Below are 15,250 nucleotides of genomic sequence, written 5' to 3'. Positions count from 1 at the left end.
CTGACTCTAAGGCAGATCACAGAATAGATTGCCCTGAGATGAATTTAGTTGGGGATTTTAACCAGAAAACCAGTCATAAAATCATTGCAGTAAGTAGAATATTAAAAATATAATTAGAAATCAAGCATGGTTTTAGAGTCTATGAAATAAACAATCCATAGGCCCAAATGGAGAAGTAAGGCAGAAGCATATGATAGACACCTCTTTGTGAAGAAGGTGGACAGGTTTCACCTATCATATACCTAACGCCATCTGTCCACTCTGGGCAAGGGCAGCTCTCCATGCTTCAAATTCTCAGGAAAGAGTAAGGGATGAGTCAGGGTGTAGGAGGAGTCTGTTTTTCTGGAGAATTTGACTTTGGAGGTTTCTGGCAGGAGTAGTCTAAGGTTAGGAATTTTATCTGTCCTGTGGGTCATCTTTCGATGACCAAGTTTTTCCCACTTCCAGCTAGGAGCATCAAAATTGCAACTCAAGGATTGTATTATGGAATGCCTAAGCTGACCAGAGCATGGGTCTAACAGCTCCCAAGCTCTGAGTTACAACTGTGCAGATTGCCTTGTGATGGTAGTTGTAGAAGGTGGAGGAAGATGTCCAAAGAAATGTCAGTTACCCAAGCAATAGCAAATAAAAGGGTGTGACCCCAAAATGCACCCCAGAGAGTAAGATAGTGTCTGAAGGCATAATCAAATAGTATGGCTTCTGACATCTTTAAAGTGTTTCATGAGTATAACTGACAAACAAAATAATTTCTGAATCCCATTGGCTGGTGGGCGTAGAGCACTGGATATTCTTCTACCTGAGTGTTGCATCTTTTTTGAAGGGGTTGGTTTCTTTCATTCTGCACAAGTAATTTGAGATTCATCTATATTGTTGATTACATCAATAACTGAACCCTTTTTATTACCATTATATGTACAAGATATATCACATCTTGTTTAATCAACCATTTACCCATTGAAGGACATCTGATCATTTACAGTTTAGGGCACTTATAAATCAAGCTGCTATTAACATCCATGTATAGGTTTGTTGTATGTTGTTATTTCATCTAGGAGAGAGATTGCTGGATTTCATGGTAAGCATACATTTAACTTTTTAAGAAACTCTCAAACTGTTTTCCAAAGTGTCTATACCATTTTGCATTCCCACTAGCAATAGATGAATGTTACATTACTCCAGATCCTTTCCAACATTTGGTATGAATCGATGTATTAAGTGTTAGTGATTCCAATAAATGTGTAGGAGTATCTCATTGCAGTTTAACTTATATTTCCCCAATAAATAGTGCTGTTAAGTGTCTTTTCAAGTGCCTATTTGCCAATCATACATTTTCTTTAGTGAGTGTCTGTTTAAATATTTTGCCTATTTTTATTGCTTTGCTTTGTCTTTTCATTCTCTTAACAGTGATGTTTGAAGAGCAGAAGTTTTTGATGAAGTTTAATGTATTAATATTTTTCTTTTATTTCCTTTTGTGGATGCTTTAGGTGTAGTATCAGAGAAATTTTTGCCTAATCCAAGTTCACACAGTTTTCCTCCTATGTTGTCTTCTAAAAGTTTTACAGTACATGTTCTACATCTATGATCCATTATGAGTTAATTTTTGTACATGGTGTGAGATCTGAACTGAAGATCATCCTTTGACATATCAATATCTAAATATTCCAGCACCATATTTTGAAGCCTATCTTTCCTACACTAAATCATCTCTGTACTTAGGTTTTAAAAAATCCACATTTGTTTGCTCTATTTCTGAACCCTTTCTTCTGTTCCATTGATTTGTTTGTTGATCTTGATGCCGATATCTCACTGTCTTGATTACCCTAGTTTTTAAAGTTTTGAAGTCAACTAGTGCTAGACACCCAACTTTGTTTTTCTTTTTCAAACCTGTTTTGTTAATCAAAGTTTTTTGAATTTTCGTATGAATTTTAGGATCAGCTTGTCATATATTGTCCGAAAAATCTGCTGAAATTTTGATCAAGTATTGCATTGAATCTATAGATAAGTCTGAGGTGAATTGATATCTTAACTACATGTGTTCCAATCCCTGAACAGAATATATCTCTCCATTTATTTAATTTCTTTTCACAATGTTTTGTAGTTTTTAGGGTATAGGCATTCCAAATCATTTTTCAGAATTATGCATAAGTATTTGGTTTTTTAAAATTGTAATGTTGTTTTTAATATCAATTTCCAGTTGTTCATTGCTAGGATATAGGAATACAATTGATTTTTCTTTTTGTAGATTCCATCTGATTTTCTACCTAGATAATCATGGTGTTTGTAACTAAAGTAAATTTTACTTCTTTCCAATCGAGATGTTTTTATTTCTTGTTTTTGTCTAATTGTCCTGACTAGAAGCTGAAGTAAAATGTCAAATAGAAATGCTGAGGACAGATACTATTTTCTTGTACTTGACCTCAGGGAAAAAATACTTATTCTCCCACCATTCAGTGTGATTGAGGTAGTTCTCTTCCATTCTTAGATTGCAGAACGGGGTGTGTGTGTGTGTGTGTGTGTGTGTTTACTTGTGTGTGTTTTCATTTTTGGTCAGAAATGGGTATTGGATTTTGTCAGATGCTTTATTGTATTTATTGAGATGATCATTTTTTCTTTTTGTTTGCTAATATAGTGAATTACATAGATTTATTGTCAAATGTTAATCTAACCTGTATTCCTGGAATAAACCCTGCTTCATCCTGTGCCATATTCTTTATACATATCATTGGACTTGGTTTACTGAAGTGTTGTCTAGAAGCTTTGCATCTATGTTCATGAAAGCTGTTAGTCTGTAGTTTTCTTCTCCCATAATGTCTTTGTATGGTTTTTGTATCAGAGTAATTCTGACCTCATAGAAAATATTCTCTTCTTTTTAAATTTCTGGGACTGTTTTATAGAATTGGTATTATTTCTTCCTTAAAGTAATTCACCAATAATGGCATCTAAATCTGGGGTTTTCTTTGTGGGAAAATTTTAAACTAGAAATTCAATTTCTTCATTAGATATAGGGCTGTCTGTGTTAATGTGACCTGTTTCTTCTTAAGTGAGCTTTGGTAGTTTGTGTCTTTCAAGAAAGTTATCCATGCCATTTAGATTGTCAAATTGTTGACATAGTGTTTTACATAATATTCCCCTATTATTCTTTTCATATTTGTAGAATCTATAGTGATGCCACCTCTCATTCCTGATATTGGTAATTCATGTCTTTGCTCGCTCACACTCTCTCTCTCTCTCTCTGATTTTCCTTGATCTTCTTAGAGGCTGATCAATTCTATTGATGTTTTTAAAGAACAACCTATTATTTCACTGGTTCATTTATCTTTATATTATTTTACTCTTTTCTATTTAATTGATTTCTGCCTTGATCTTTATTATTTCCTTTATCTTATTATTTCCTTTGCTCTTCTTTTTCCAGTTTCTTATGGTGGAAACTGAAATAATTGATTTGAGATTTTGTTTTATTTTTCTAATATAGATATTTGGTGCTATATATTTCCTCCTAAGTACTACTTTAGTAACATGCCACAAACTTTGATTTTCATCCATTTCAAAATACTTTCCAATTTCCCCATTGAGTTCCACTTTGATAACTGATAATTAAAAAATGTGATAATTTGATAATTATTATGATGTAAATTAGCAGAGCAATGGGATAGAAAATATTAGAAGATCATCTTTACTTTAGATGGGGCCCTAAGGGGAGACTTCTTGGAAGCAATGACATTCCATCCAAGGCCAGGAGGGTGAGAAGGAGCCAGCCAGAGAGTGTTGAAGCAAGAGTGTTGTAGGCATAGAGACAACAAATACAGAAGCTCTGAAACAGGAGACAGGAAGAAAGAATCTTACAAGAGGCAAGAGGTGAAAGAAAATTTGCTCTAAGTTTTATCATCAAAGCATGCTATTTCCAAATACTACAAAGTATAGGAATAAGCAGTAGCTGTGAGGACAGAAGGCTTCCAGTTTTGGCCTGACTACAGCTCATCTTAGAGTCAAGGTAATGGACAAAATGACCCTTGGAGAAGCCTTGCCATCCCCGGAATTCTATCCCTGTGAAGTTGTTGAGATATTGTTCCATCTTTAGAATGTGCTGCTGTACATCCTTAGTAAATTAAATTCTTTATTCTTGATAGTTTGCCATGAGTAATCACTGGATTATTATTCTTTCTTTAAAATTTTTTTATACAGTGGAATACTATTCAGCCATAAAAACTGACAACATAATGCCATTTGCAGCAACATGGATGGTCCAGGAGAATGTCATTCTAAGTCAACTAAGCCTGAAAGAGAAAGAAAAATACCATATGAGATCGCTCATATGTGGAATCTAAAAAACAAAAACAAAAACAAGAACAAAAACAAAAACAAAAAAATAAAGCATAAATACAAAACAGAAATAGACTCATAGACATAGAATACAAATTTGTGGTTGCCAAGGGGGCAGGGTGTAGGAAGGGATAGACTGGGATTTCAAAATTGTAGAATAGATAAACAAGATTATACTGTATAGCACAGGGAAATATATACAAGATCTTATAGTAGCTCACAGAGAAAAAACTGTGACAATGAATATATATATGTTCATGTATAACTGAAAAATTGTGCTCTACACTGGAATTTGACACAACACTGTAAAATGATTATAAATCAATAAAAAAAAAGTTAAAAATTTTTTATGACTCTAAAGAAACTTTCCAGATAGACCTCAAATAACTGATTCATGTTAAATACATTTCTTTGCCTTTTCCTTTGCTCTAGCCTCCCTGTGTGGGGCTCTTTGGTTCTTGGTGACAAGACTGAAATGATAAATCATGGACCCAATCTGGTGTCATCCATTTTCAACATTATTCTTTTTTTCATCACAAAGGATCTGTGATGGAAAATGTTCTTTAGTCAGCCACAGCTGGCTCCAGGACCACAGTGAATTAGTAAACATCTGTTAAAGACAGGCTGAAGACGTGCTTTCCTTAAATTATTTTCTCCAAGCTGGCTCACTGAGAAATTGTTCCCTCTATCTCTGGAAATCTTTTCCTGTACTTTTTCTCCTCTTTGGTTCCCCTGAGCTTTCATCAACTCTTCCAATTCTGTCCTCAAGTGAATAATTCATATTTTGTGTATTTCTTTCATGTCAGTCTTGAGGAAATCTAGCAAACATTCTATCTTTTCCCTAGTGGTGAGGACCCTGCTCTTAGGCTCTTTGTCACAGGTGCCTTAGACCATCACTTCACCTTCCAGTAGAAGATTAGATAGAATTTGGCTTTTATATTTTTTTGACCATCCTGCAAGATGGGATCAGGCAAAGAAATCTCATCAAGAATGTAGTTCCCAGGATGGAACCATTTCAAGAAGGGGAATTAAGAATTCTGTTCTATTTGGGATGTCCTCTTCTCAAGTGCAGAATGATTTGTTCTCTCCTAGTCTTTAAATATTCTGAGCAAAGGTCTTTCTAAATTTTTTTCTCTGCTTATATTTCTGTTTCCTCCATTCCTTCAGTTAGGAAATCCTTTCTGGTACCTGAGAGAAGAAACAATTTTATTCGTCTTCCCACATTTATTCTTTGGCTTGTAGAGAAAGAATATAATACTTCCATCTTATCCCTCCAACTGCCTATTTGCTCCTCCCCAAAGGCAGTGGGTGGGGGCGGGGGAGTAGTGAAGTTGACTGGTGAGAGCTTGACCTTCACTGAACCACACTTACTAGTGGATGGAGTGGCAGTATTAAATGCTGCCCACAGTTTACACAAGGTATTGTTTCTCTCATGGGAATTGAGGGTTCATGACTTGGGTCTTCTCCTTGTGGCAAACTCCATGTGGTAAATTCCCTGAGCAAGGTCTCCAAGTATAGGGGAGGGAGGGAGGATCTTCATCCTTTCTGTTTTCTAGCTGTGTTAGGGTGTAGAAGCAGGCTTGTAGTCCTTGAAGCTAGCTGGGTAGGCTAATTCAGGTCAGACACACAGATCACCTGTTCAGACAGGTGGCTCCTAAGACCAAGATTTGGGTAGCTGGAGTTGGAAGCCCCATTAAACTTAAGGTCTAAGTCTTATTCTCCAAAATTGTCTGCAAATCCTACTTTCACAGTAAGATTGGGTATATCCTTCTTCACCAAGAAACAGTTTGGTGTTTTGATCCCCATTTGATTTCATGAATCTTGTGTCTTTTCTCTCAATGGAGCAGAGCCTAGAGGAAGAGACTGTAGCCCATCTTCTAGCCTCCATCTAAATGTTTTATGTTAAATGTAGCCTTTTAAGGTGAAAATGATTTTTAAAGTTATACTAATTGATTGTTTCCCAGGTCTCCAAAGATTCTTGTGTGTGTATGTGTGTCTAACTACCCTCGGTGTTCACGGCTGAAAAACTCAGAAGTGCCAGGTTCATGCATCTAAAGAAATGGAGACCCAGAGAGGTCAGCTGCCTGGTCTACAGTCATAAACACATTGTCAAGACCTTTCTCTTTCCATCGTTCTTATGGTATTTGAGTTGGCACAATGTATTAACATTTTGTCTCCTTAGTGCTAAAAAATAAAGATGCCATAATAAAGAGGTAAAAATTGCTTCAATTCCTTCTGCATGCCTATAAACCACCCTCTTGAGTCTACTTAGAGTTCCATGCCCCAAATCTTGGACATAGTCCCAGGAACAAAATCAGTCCTCTAGGTCTTGGAGAGAATGGATTAAAATACCAGATACATCATCAGCCAGTGTTGATGATCCAATTTCTTTCTCTCTGTGCTTATCACCATTGATGTATACTCTGCAGATGGAATGGTGATTCCAGTTATGGGGGAAAAGCCATGGATGTGCTTAATTTCCTACCACTCTCTGTGACAAAGCTAATTTCATGTCCTGTGATCAAATAACTGTAACTTTGTAAAAGCAAAATGTGTTGGAATAGAGATACTCAGGGTCCTTGTGTGGCTTGGAATATTGCCAGGGCAGCTATGGGGTCTGAGTGAGTGTTTTTATTTTATTCCTGCTTTATTGCACTGCCTAATTCTCCCATTTCAAAATGTCGTGGAGTAGGCTGGTGTCATTTGTTTTCATAAATTAATGTCGATTGCAATTTATGGCCAGATGAGCCCTGAAAAATAAGAGGCTTGTGTGTCTTTTGGAAGGTTTAAAGAAAAGCAGTGGGCATGCTTGGAGTGAACTTTTGCACTTCAATGCTTCATTCTGTGGAGAGAGTAAATAGTTGTGAAAAACTGTTTTATAACAGCTGGGCACAAAGGGCTCCTTATTAGGATTATTTTTTGTCACTGCTTCTAATTCCTGTAGCAACTAGGAAAAATGTAAATATTGTCATTTTTCTTACTGGGAAGCCACGTGTATGTTGAGGAACAACTCTGTTCTGCTTGGAAATCAGAGGTCTAGGGTTTGAATCCCCCAGATATTACCACAGCCAGCTAATGTGGAGTGGGTGGGAAGTGGGGTGCATATTGGATCAATGCAGATGGAAGCTCTGACCCAGTATGTATATCTCTTTTTGCTATTCCTTTATGAGTCAGTGGGAAGAACTGGATCAGTGAGAGGCACAGAAAAAAGAAAAAAAAAAACTAGAGAATTTGATGAGTCTGTGATTCTAAGAAATAATGGCATGTGGGAAGCTGGAATCCAAGGTCGGCTTGGCAGCAGCCAAAGAGGAGGCTGCTTGGCTGCTGTAAGCATTCAGAAACCACGTGCAGCTGGATGATGCTTCCTCCCACAAAGGCACATGCCTTGAGATACGTGAGGGACAGCACTAGAAGCCCTCTTTTCTTAACCATGTTGGTATATAGCTATGTGACAAGTCACATAGATTCTCAATTAACTTAATTTCCACTAAAATCAAGTATCTAGACAAGACAAGCTCCAGGATCTCTTCCATCTCTAACACCCCTTTGATGATAAACTTCGTTTCATGAAATTATGTTAGGATCAGAGTATTATTTTATTCTCCTACTCGAGTAATTGGCCCTTAAATTTCTCTTAGTAAACATAACATTATCTAATGATCTTTACCCATCTAATGCCCTTGCCATATTTTTGTAGACCTTTATAGCTGAAAAAAACATTTTCATATATGAAACTTTGTGAGATAGATAACAAAGGAACCACAATTTGTCTCAGACCTCATAACTGAACTGGGATTTAAGCTTAGTCTCCTGGAGATGTTGCTGCTCTATCATTCAGCAAAATCACCCACATATTTCTTTTGGAACACAAACTAGATGCAAAGTACTTTGTTGAACAAAAGAAATGCATCATTGAACAAGACAGGTGCAATCCATATCCTCAGGTTGCTCATATATTGTTGGGCAAAACAACACTTAATTATAATACAATGTGATGCGTGTGATGGAAGGGGATGGGGCCATCCAGCAGGAGAATCTAGCCCAGAGTAAAAGTCCATAAAGATCTCATTGGAGAAGTGAAATTTAATTCTGCTCAAGAATGGAGTTGCTTTAGCCAGGCCAAAAGGGAGTTAGGGAAGAATGTTCCAGGCAGTGGGAATAATATGTCCTTTGGATTAAGACAGGATTTCTCTAACAACGTGGATGGGTTGGAGGAAGGAATGTAAGGAGAAGAACAAGAACAACCCAAGATAAACAATGGGCAACTAGAAGATTATTTCCCACTGTGTTTACATATAAAATAACTTTTGAGATTGATGATCTACCTGAATAATTGCAGCTACCTCACATCGAAACTGGATAAATTTTGGATAATTTAATAAAACATTAAATCAATATGTATCCTGGGAAGTCTATGAAACTCTGAATGCCTGCCACATCCATAGCCCTCATCTATGGAAAGAATCCGCAACAGGTAGTCCCCTTCCTAGAGGTCAATCAGGTTTGTACCATGTGACCTTCAAAACCCTGGAGACATCTGATTGGACCAGGGATTGATGTCTGAGACATTGGTAGTCATAAGAGGTGCCCCCAGGGAAGGACTATATTTCACAGAAGTGCAAGAGATTGGATAGTAACTGAAGGATCTAGTCAGTATATTTGAAGGTAAAACAGAAAGACAAGGAGGACAAGAGATACTATGACTGCAGAAAGCTATAGAAGCCATGAGTAAGAAGAAATCATGCTGAGTGTGCAGGGGGTTAGAGAAAGAACAAGAGTAGGTAAATACAGTTCAAGGGAGCAGGGGGCAAGGGAGCAGGGGGCAAGGGAGTAGGGGGAGCAAGGGAGTAGTGGGGGCAAAGATGGCAGGGGATGGGGAAGGAGGAGGATGAAGGCAGAAGTAGTAACAGAAAGAAGCAGAATTGTAGAAATTGGAGAATGACTGAGAAGCCATTTATTGAGTTAGAAAGCTGCAGAATGCCAATGGTTTGGAGTGGATTTATGCACTGCTGTTGGGAGTGTTGCCAGGGACAGTCTTTCTGGAGAGCAATCTGACACAACTTAGTCAAATTAAAATGAACACTACATGTATTTCCCAAGAATATCTCACATAGGCACATAAGGGGATTTATGTGAAGATGTTCATTATAGTGTTGTTTGTAGTGACTGGCAGTTGGCAACAATCTGGAAATGCATCAATAGAGATTATATAGGCAACATGTATCATGGGGAACTAAGCAAATATGAACATGAACAGCCTAAAGGAACTTTTAATAATACAGATGAACTTATATATAGTGATGGGTGAAAAAGGTAAGAACAGAAGGAGACATATAATAAGGCAGCATTTTTCAAGATGAAAAATACAAATATTAAAGAAATACATGCTTTACAAGAACATGTACAAACCAAAAGATATACACTAAACCCAAAAAAGAGGGTGGAGGGGTATAGCTCAGTGGTAGAGCATGTGCCTGGTGTGCCTAAGGTCCTCAGTTCAAACTCCAGTGCCTCTGTTAAGGGGGGGAAATAAATAAGCTAAATTTAATATTAAAAAAAAAAAGAAAAAAAGTGGTTGCTAAAGGGTAGGGGAATAGAAGACTAGGATGCTGGAAGGGGGATAAAAATAAACAAGAAACAAGATAGAGAATAGCCGTGGCCTGAGGAACACAATTTGCTCAAATAACAAAAGGAGGGAAAGATGGAGAGGAGAAAAAAGTGAGGAAAAGAGAGTAAAGTTGGTGACAAGCAGACAAACACTGGTCATATGACAGGTTATGGCTGCAATAACCTAAAAGGTTAAGAATGATTTTCCAGATCTCTGAGGTCTGGCCATGCAGCTGTGGAGTTTCCTGGACTTCTTTTATGCCACATATCTTTATAATAAACCCCGGTCCTCTGAGGTCATCTGAGCAGGTCTCCATTCTCTAAAACCTTAAATCACCTAAGGAAAAGTTGTAAAATGGGATATAAATGACAAATCAAGCTACTTTTGTAGGACAATTATTAGGTACCAAGCCCTATCCTAGGCTTTTTTATATGTCGGATATTACTTAATTCTAACAACAATTGCATGTTTAGGTACAATTATTATCTTCATTATACGAATGAGGAAACTGAAACACAGAGAGGCTAAGTCACATACCCAAGGTCACAGCCAGTAGGTAGTAAGATGGGATCCAAAATCAGGCAGTTTGGTTATAAAGCCTGTGCTTATAACCACAAAGTGGTATCACAAGATGCTCTTGAGTAAACTGTATTTGAGTGGCTAGCTTTGCTCAATGTCAAGCTTGACTAACTTCTCAAAATTCTTAGATTTTTAAAATTCAGTAACCCCAGTAGAGGCAGTTAGTAACACTTAGACTGACTCTGAAGTACTCAGATTTGGAGGAAGGAAATGTTACTCCAGGCATGCCATATTTGATTCTAAAACCATGATCTTCCTATTTCATCATGAGTGTTAACACAAAGGACACTGGATTTGGAGTCAATGGTTCATCTCTCCCAGGCCATGTGACCTTGTGTGAGTCATCACACTTTCTGATCCTCAGTTTCCTCATTTGAAAAGCTGTGACTAATAACAATTCTCATAGCTTGTTATGGGCATTAAATGAAGTGATATACAGTAAAGAACTCTGAACATTGCACAGCCTGTGTTAGGAGCCTGTGACACACTATTTGAGGTGACCCTTCAGGCTCTTCTTCTCCCACCCTGTGCCTTTTGTTACGTCTCAACACCAGGTGGGAGAGCCTTGGCTTCCTGTTGCATGAACATCAACCTGGGAGTTAGGCTGTGGTCACCACCAAGTCCATGGTGCTGTTTGGTAGTTAACATATGTGGTAATTGAGTTTAGCCTCAGTGTTGTTTGTTTTTCAACTCTGCATGGAGTAACTTGGTATTTCTGGGTGTGTTTTCAATTTTCTTGGCAACGAGAGCATCATAGGACTGTATTTCCCACCCTTACTCTCTGGGTTTTGCCACATCTTTTCTCCACCAGCCCTTCTCTGAGTCTCCTCCCACACCAGAATCTGATTGGTCCTTCCCTGGAAGTCCTTTAAAACTATATTTGTCACTTTCTTAGGAGTCATATCTTTATTCTAGTGGTAAATGTGCTTATCCTTACTATGCCCTGTTTAGAGTAGGAGCCCTTAAATGAGTCCTTGACTGCTTTACCTTTAAGTAGCTTGGTGTCTGCCATGTAGGGGCACATAAAAGATGCCCAGTGAACCAAAGAGCTGTGAACCCACCCTTCAGGTCACCCAGACTGCATGAAGTAAGGGGCCTTTGATGAGTCGCAGGCCCTACTGGTGTAAAGAAAGATTCAAGGGACCAGCAGCACCATCTGACATCAGCTTTCAAGCTCTCCATTGCTTTTCCTGGAAGGGTCATGAACTTAGCACTGTTTCACTCCACTGGTTCTAAGACTTGGGGCTTTCAGTTACTACCATTCATTGTTATGAATCTACTCAAGAAACATTTATGAAGTGCCTACTTGTAGCTGACTGAGGGCCCAGGATTAAGAAGACTAAAATGTGAGTCTTGCCTATGAGAGGCCATGGTCTGATGGGAAACATAAATGGAGGCAAAAAACTAAAATTCAATAGCAAAAAGAAATGTAACAGTAGAGATGTGAGCAATTGGGAGCAAGTGGACCACAGTGAAACTTTTCACGTAAAATGTTGGGAGAATAAAGGGAGTGACTGAATCTTTGGATGTTCTTTGAAGTAGAATTTGAGCAAGAAAACAGAAGAAACTAAAGACCTGGAATGACCTGTTCTTTGCTGCACTTTTCTCCTTCCTAAGAGAACAACAAGTGCCAAAGCTCAGAAACATGAGGGAGAAGGTATACTTTGGGTGATGATGAGTACTTCTGTACTGAGATAAGGGTGCTTGAAAGAGGGGCAGAGTTTGTAGTGGCTAAAAGTACAGACATCCTAGGTTCAAATGCCAGCTTGCCATTCACTAGCTTTGTAACCTGGGAGAAGTTGCTCAAGATCTTTGTGCTTTAATTTTTTAATCTATAAAAATATGGGTAACATTATCTACCTTATAAGACTGCTTTCAATGTTAGATCTGTTAACATCATCATCATCATCACCATCATCATCTTAGGAAAGCTTATCCTCTCAATTCATCAAAGCTTAGAGTCTTCTCCCTGGCTCCACCTCACCCCTTGTTGAATGAGAAGCTTCTAGAGAGACTCAGCTAGAAGCGGAAAGGAAGAGCGAGAGGAAGAGCCACAGTGAATGAGGTTGGGGTAAACTGAATGGGAGTCTGGGGTCCAAGAAAGAAAGTCGAACACTCAGGTACCAGTCAGATAGATGAACACAAGAGACCCCAGGCATTTGCTCATGTCAGCCTCATGCACGTGGCTTCTAATGGTATATTTAAAATGTTGGTGAAATTATAATCCTGTTGTAGTTCCTTTGGAGGCTGGTTCATTAATCTAGGCAGTGTGTGTGGCTGGCAGGTAGCCAGCATCATCCCCTGACTCCCATCCCCATGTGACTCAGCACAAATCAGACACTTTAGTATCTTCTGATCCCAAGTTTGAACTTGCCCCTAAAGAAAGCCTGCCTCTCCCTATCCACTTTCTCCCCACCTTCACAATCCATACTCTACTTCCAATTTATCAGCTAGTAAATTCTGAGTTGAACTTGGAGTCAGAGTTTCATTTAGTTTTGGCAAAGAATCAACTTCTTCCAAGAAAAGCAAAAAAAAGGAGGCTGTGGAAGGGAAGGTTTAAAAAAAGCCTAGCTAAACAAAAAGGGCTCATGGAAACAGCCCCACAACATTAAGTAACTCAGTGCAGAGTGCAGAGAGAGCAGTTCTTTTTGATGCATTAAGTGTGGATGAATTTAAAACAGTGTTGGAAATGCTCTGAACATGCAATTGGGGTTACCAACAAAGCATAGATAGGCTCCTGGTTTGGAGAGGTCATGGGATCACCAGTCATTAGCGGGTGACTTCAGAGCTGGAGAGAGGGTCTGGAGGTGACCATGGCACCCACACTCATTTTCATTCTGGATTGTGTAACATCCTTACGCTTGTGAATAGCAGAAGACTTGGTGATCTAAGACTCTGCCCTGTTGGGTCTGTCAACCCCCTGAAGAGCAAGAGACATTTCTGGCAGTGTACAGTATCCCAAGCTACAGAAAAAGACGTGGGAGTAGTTCAACTCCACTTATAATGAGAAAAGTACAAGTCAAACTATCAAACTGGAAAAAAAATTAAGTTTGATCATCACCGTCAGCTTGGAAAAAATATTTTAAAGTTTAATAGCATCCACTACTGGAATTGGTAGGGAAAAATGGCCACTCTCTAACATTGTAGCTTTTAATGTAAGTGCTATTACCCTTTTGGAAGGAAATTTGACCATATTTTTCTCTGCTTCTGTTATCCCCCCTTTTTTCATTCCTTCTTTCATTCATTCTCCTTCCACAGGCCATCATTCCCCATATATTTAATGTTTATTATTTTGCATATATTCTTGTAAAATGTGACATACTGATTTTTTTCTCCAATCTTATTTTATTTAAACTTTTTTATTGAAGTATAGTTGATTCATTTCAGGTATATAGCATAGAGCAATTCAGTATTTTTACAGATTATACCCCATTAAAAGTTACTACAAGATAATGGCTATAATTCCCTGTGCTATACAATATACCCTTGTTGCTTATCTATTTTATGCATAGTAGTTTGTATCTCTTAATCCTATACCCCTAACTTGCCCCTCCCTGTTTTCCTGGTAACCACTAGTTTCTTTCTATCTGTGAGTCTGTTTCTATTTTTTGTTTGTTTTTTGTTTGTTTTTAGTGGGGGAGGTAATTAGGTTTACTAATTTATTTTTTAATAGAGGTACTGGGGATTGAACCTAGGGCCTCCTGCATGCTAAGCACCCACTCTATCAATGAGCCATATCTTCCCCTCTTGTTTCTGTTTTGCTGCATACATTCATTTACATTATTTTTTAGATTACACATGTAAATGATATCGTACAGTATTTGTCTTTGTCTGATTTATTTCACTAAGCTCAATATTCTCTAGATCCATCTGTGTTGCTGCAAATGGCAGAATTTCATTCTTTTTATGGCTGAGTTATTTTCCATTCTATATCTATATACATACCACATCTTTTTTAGTCCATTCATCTCTTGATGGACACTTCAATTGCTTCCATATCTTGACTATTATAAGTAGTGCTGCTATGAACATTAGGGTGCATGTATCTTTTCTAATTAGTGTTTTCTTTTTTTTTCCAAATATATACTAATGAGCAGAATTGCTGGACCATATGGAAATTCTATTTTTAGTTTTTTTTAGCATTTTTTTATTGATTTATTTTTAGTTTTTTGAGGAACTTTCATACTGTTTTCCATAGTGGCTGCAGCAATTTACATTCCTATCAACAGTGTACAAGAGTTCCCTTTTCTGCACATCCTCCCCAACATTTGCTTTTTGTAGACTTTTTGATGATAGCCATTCTGAGAGGTGTGAGGTGATACTTCGTTGTTGTATTGATTTGCATTTCTCTGATAATTAGCAATGTTGAACATCTTTTCACATGCTTGTTAGCCATCTATATGTCTTCTTTGGAAAAATGTCTGTTCAGGCCTTCTGCCCATTATTTGATTGGGTTGTTTGGTTTCTTGATATTGAGTTGTATGAGCTCTTGGTATATTTTGGATATTAACCCCTTATCAGTCATATCATTAGCAAATATTTTCTTCCATTCAGTAGATTGTCTTTTTGTTTTGTCAATGATTTCCTTTGCTGTGCAAAAGCTTTTAGTTTAATTAGGTGCCATTGGTTTATTTTTGCTTTTATTTCTTTTGCTTTAGGAGACAGACACCCCCCCCCCCCCAATTACTATGATTTATGTCACTGTTCTGACTATGTCCTCTTCTAGGAGTTCTCTAGGAGTTT

This window comes from Camelus dromedarius, chromosome 4, assembly GCF_036321535.1.
Source record: "Camelus dromedarius isolate mCamDro1 chromosome 4, mCamDro1.pat, whole genome shotgun sequence".
Classification (NCBI taxonomy): Eukaryota; Metazoa; Chordata; class Mammalia; order Artiodactyla; family Camelidae; genus Camelus; species Camelus dromedarius.
The sequence above is the reverse complement of the archived record's forward strand: the minus strand, read 5'-3'. Positions refer to the sequence as shown.